Source organism: Bos indicus, chromosome 2, assembly GCF_029378745.1.
Source record: "Bos indicus isolate NIAB-ARS_2022 breed Sahiwal x Tharparkar chromosome 2, NIAB-ARS_B.indTharparkar_mat_pri_1.0, whole genome shotgun sequence".
Taxonomy (NCBI): Eukaryota; Metazoa; Chordata; class Mammalia; order Artiodactyla; family Bovidae; genus Bos; species Bos indicus.
This window is the reverse complement of record NC_091761.1, coordinates 120,008,910-120,014,128: the sequence shown is the minus strand read 5'-3', so window position 1 is coordinate 120,014,128 and position 5,219 is coordinate 120,008,910. Positions and strand designations below refer to the sequence as shown.

General features: G+C 60.1%; 1 pseudogene; it reads right to left on the bottom strand.

Annotated features, from left to right (window-relative positions):
- Positions 1-836: 836 nt before the first annotated feature.
- LOC109575963 (intestinal-type alkaline phosphatase-like) lies at positions 837-4,086 on the bottom strand (annotated as a pseudogene).
- Positions 4,087-5,219: the final 1,133 nt, after the last annotated feature.

The following is a 5,219-nucleotide window of genomic DNA, read 5'->3' as shown; positions in this document are numbered from 1 at the left end:
TGACGAGCCACCAGATGACCACATGGGCATCAGGCAGGGAGGTAGGAAGGATGAGCACTGGGGCTGGAGACTGTCTCTCTGTTTTCAGAGAAGGTGAAAGCCTGGCTTTGGGGGGAGGGGAAAACTGCAATTTGGTCCAGCCGCTGGCCTCACCTGGCCCTGCTGACCCCCTCGGGGCCCCTGCACCGCTGTCTTTCTGCGTTGCTCCTGCCCTCACCACCTTTGGTCTTTGCTCAGTGTCAGCCCTTCATCAGCCCCTCCCTGACCTCCTGACGTGAATCACACCCCCACATACCCACACACAGACACACACTCTGTGCCCCCATCTAAGGGCTTTTCTTCCCACGCGTATCACTCCTGTATCACACTTAGTACAGTTTATTTGAGGGCTGCTTCCTCCCTCCCAGGAGGACGGGGCCTGTGTCCCCACCCCCAGCTTCCCCGCTTCTCCTGGGATGCCCCAGCCTGGAAGGGGCACCGGGGGGCCACCCTCACAGCAGCTGAGGGACCTGGGACGAGTGTCTTCTTCTCTGTGTCACTGTCTACTCTCTGTAATGGTACCGCTGGGTTTCTAGGAGGGGCTGCTGAGGATTCTGTGTCAAGGGCCCCAAGACTGTCCTGGCCCCAGACACCTCCTTGGCCGGCCAGGTGCCCACAGGTTCCAGGAGGACAGGGAGCCACAGCTCCCCGGAAGCAACAGCTCCCCGGAAGCCATGCAACCAAAAGCTGCACCTCCCAGAAGCCCCCACCTCGGGTCGGGTAGGTCCTGGCCCCCTGGGGGACACCACTGGTGCCAGCCTGGTCCTCAGGCAGGGCTCTTAGGTCAGAAAATACTGGGTGGTCTGAGCCCTGGTCTTTCCTGGGGTCTGGAGCGGATCTGCACAAAATGTGAGGCCACCGAGATGGGGGCACTGAGGACTGTGGGTATTACAGGAAAGTCAAACCTCAGCTTCCAGGTGGTTCGGGTCCACTGAAGATTCCAAGCAGGGGATCAGGAGACCCCTAGGCCTGGGCTGGTCGGGGGGTCAGTGCAGGGCAGGCACCAGCAGCTGCAGCAGGACCCCAACCAGCAGTGCCAGTAAGGATGGGCAGGCAACCTGGTGGGCAGTGTCCATGGGGCTGGTGGGGGGCTGAGGGCGGCAGTCCATGGTGTAGGGCTCCATGCAGGCAGCAAAGGCCATGACATGTGCCACGAAGGTCTGCTCCTGCACGCCATGCACCAGGTGTGCCCACGGGCCTCGTGCAAACACTGCCACGTCCTCACCAGCGTGGGTCTCGCTCCATAGGGGCACTGCGGCTTGTTGCTTGTAGTTGGGGTCCACTGGCAGGAGGGAGGGGATTCAGGGTGGGAAGGAGGTGGCCATGACCTCGCCTGAGCTCCAGGCCTGAGTTCTCCCCTCTTGCCATCCCCTGCACCCCCAGGGCCCACCCAATGCACTCACTGCTCTCGGTTTCATCCACATCAGGTTGTAAGCCCCAGTACAGTTGGAGTCCAGGGCCATTTCCATAAAGGAGGGAGGTGTAGGATCCACCGACATTGGCCTTGCTATCAGCCAGCCCTGCAGGGTGGAGGGGACCCCGTGATCACACTGACCCCAGTCTTTGGGGCGCCTCCTCTGTTGCTGAGCCCAAGCACTTCTTGCCTGCTCACTGACTTAATCCTCACCAGAGCTCAGAAGAGCAGTTGGTATTAATATTCCCCCACTTGGCAGATAAGGGGACTGGCTCAGAGCACATTGTGCCAGGTAATTTTGGGCAAGGACCTGCCAGTGTCCATGGGATTACCGAAAATGGAGGTCCCATGAAGTGGGTAGCCACCAAAAGTGAAGACATGGGAGTGGTCGGCGGTGACAAGGGTCAGTGTGTCTGCTTCACTGGTGAGCTCGTTAGCCCTGGCAATGGCATTATCAAACATGACCGCCTCAGTCAGCGCCCAATAAGCTATGTTTGCATGATGTCCATGGTCAATGCGGCCTCCTGCAAGAAGGTCGTGAAAGATGGGTGATGCCAAGCCGACCCTGAGTGCTGCCCCTTTCCCCTTGATCCACAAGGAGCTGCCGCTCACCCTCCACGAAGAGGAAGAAGCCCCGAGGGTTTCTGCTCAGCACTCGCAGGGCCGCCTGCGTCATCTCCTCCAGGGATGGCTCCTTGGTGGTGTCTCGGTCGATGTTATAGGCCATGTCTCCTGGCTCAAAGAGGCCTGTGGGAAATGGGACCAGTGGTGACCTGCAAGCTGGGGATGGGGGTGGGGGGCCCGTGGCACCCTTCCTGGGGAGGACAGTGGGGGTGGGTGGGGTTACCCATGAGGTGTGTTACACTGGAGTCATTGGCCGCCTAAAGGAGCACCGTGCGGTTCCACACATACTGGGCTCCCTGGGAGGGCAGAACCAGGCCTCAGCCCATAGCCCGACACGCCAGGCCCGGCCCTGCTGTACCCCCCGCACCCGTGAGCCCCCATCACCTGGTGCTTGGCCTGCCACTCCTGCACCAGATTCCACTTGTCCTTCCGGACTCCGTTCTGTCTGCTATATTCTGGGTATTCAGGGTCTGGGGTCCTCTCAGGAAACATGTACTTTCGGCCTCCACCCAGGATCACCTGGGGCCAGAGGTTAGGGCAGGTGGATTTGGGGCTGGCCCTTGGCTCTGCCTTCACACAGCCCCTAACTCTATCCACCAGGTCTGTGGGATGGCCTGTCCCCACCTGTACCTCCTACATGGTTACCTCCCCGCATTCTGGCAAACACACAGAGACTCTGCAAGACCCCAGACTGTGGGTTGCCTAGGACTGGGACATGTGTTCCACCATCTCTTCCCAGCCCCGCCCTTAGCCCCTCATGTCACAACTCACGTCAATGTCCATGTTGTAGACCAGCTGTTTGGCGATGTCCTGGCAGCCCTCCCTCTTGGCCTGGGCAGGCATTTGAGCATCAGAATACCAGTTTCGGTTCACCGTGTGCGCGTAGGCCCCGGCTGGGGAGGCCTGCTGCACCCTGGTGGTGGTCACCACTCCCACGGGCTTCCCTGAGGGTGGCAGAGGTCACAGTGGGCCATTGAGGTCTCTGAGCCTGTCCCTGCCAGGAAGCTGACGCCCAAGCCCACCTGCTTTCTTGGCCCGGTTCATCACAGACGTGACCTCATTCCCACGTGTCGTGTTGCACTGGTCGAAGCGGGCGGCTGCACTTACACCAATGGTCCTCATGTTGGTCTTGACCCCACACAGGTAGGCGGTGGTCGTGCCTGCACTGTCAGGCACATCTCTGTCCACGTTGTATGTCTGGGGGCAGAGATGCCTTCAGCTCTGCTGGGGTAGACACCCAGCTCCTGAGCCAGGCCCTGGGCCCATCCTCACAGCCCCCAGCCCCTATCTCAGCTCCCAACGCTCTTGGGGCTTTCCCTCCTACCCTGCTCCCTAGGCCCACACCCACCCCTCTGGTGTAGACCACCCTGAGGCCACTTGGCGCTTACCTTGGACAGAGCCAGGTATGGGAACTGGTCCATGGCCAGAGGTGTCTCAGGTCCCGGCTTGCCAGCCATGTGCCCCCTTAGGATCCGAGCGGCTGTCACCGTGGAAACCCCCATCCCTGAGGGTACACTGTGTCAGGTCTGAGTCCCTTGTGCCAACCTGGGTCAGCCGGCAGCGCAGGGCTCCAGAGTTGTGGGGGGACGGGGTGGACTGGCCTAGGGCACTCACCATCGCCCAAGAAGAGGATGACATTCTTGGCGGCTGTCTGGATGGGCTGCAGCTTCTTAGCCACATCAAGGGCCTGGGCTGCCTGGCGGTTCCAGAAGGCGGGGTCTTGCTCCTCGACTGCCCAAGGGGAGAGTGGAGGTCAGGTCAGCCTGGGGCCGCCCCTGTGAGTAGGGGGCGCCGGGAGCTGCCTGGTTACCTGGGATGAGGCCGAGGGAGAGCTGTAGCCGCAGGCCCAGCAGCAGCAGCACGCAGGCCCCCTGCATGGCTGTGTGATGGCGGAGGGTCAGGATGGGACCTGGGGAGGCCGGGTCTCCGGCAAGGCTGGGACACCAGGTACCAGGTCAGTACTAGCTGCCTGGGCTTAAATCTGGGGAGGTTATGGTTGCCTGTTGTAAAAGCCTCCATGTCCCTCCCAGTGCCCCGGGTGGCCACACCCTGCCCCTCACCTGCCCTATGACTTTGAGCCCTGTTGCCAGGGGGAGGTTGTGGGTGTGGCTGAGCCAGCAGGGGTCCTGAGGAGGCAGGTCCCTCCCTCACAGGATGGTCCCCAGCTGTCTCCTCAGGGTGGGGTGGGGATTAGGGTGCAGATGTCTTAGGCCTGAGGAACATATTCAGGGTCCTGACGAGCTCCCTCCCAGCCCTCTGCTCACCAAGTCCTGTTGGAGACCTGTCTCTCCTTCCTTCACGTGTTCAGCGTTTTCTGAGACTCAGCCTTGGCCTGGTTTGGTTCCCAATGCTGAGGGGGGTGGGCTGGAGGCACACAGCCTGGGCCAGGGGCCTGGGTTAGTTCCCTGGCGCCCTGAGGCAGAGATCCATGGGGTGGCCTGTCTGCCCTGCCCCCTGCGCAGCTCCTCACCAGACTTGACCTGGGCAGGAGGTGTGGGCACTGGGCTAGTGGGGGCACCTGAGAGCCTGGGCCCAGCTTCTGCTGTGGAGAAGGATGGGACTGGAGGTGACAGCAGAGCGGGGGCCTTGTCCGTGTCTTCAGTTACTGAAGTGCTGGGTCTGCAGTGCTGTTTGTGTATAAGGTGCTTGTAAAGGGCTGACAGGTGTGGGCCTAGTGCCCCGTACGTGACGTTGACCTCTGCTCCCTTGGACAGGTAGATGGAAGCCAGGGGTGAGTCTGTTCTCTCCACAGGCCACACACTCTCACAGGAATAGCCTAGGAGCTAAAAGCTTTCAGTAACCCCAGGTTGGGTTCAAAAGCAATCCTCCCATCCCGCAAGCTCTCTTCTGGGTGTGTATCCCCAAGAACTGAAATCAAGATCTGGAAGAGGAATTTGCACACCCACATTTGTAGCAGCCTTATTCATGGTAGCAAGAGGAGCAAGCAAGTCCAGCATCCACAGCAGATGAACGGATAAACAAATTGTGATGTAGCTATGCAGTGGAATACTATGCTGCCTTAAAAAGGAAGGTAAGTCTCACACCTGCTACAACATGGATGAACCTGCGGACATGATGCTCAGTGAAAAAAGTCAGTCAGAAAAGACAAAGACTGCGTGGTTCTACTTCACTAGGGATCCCA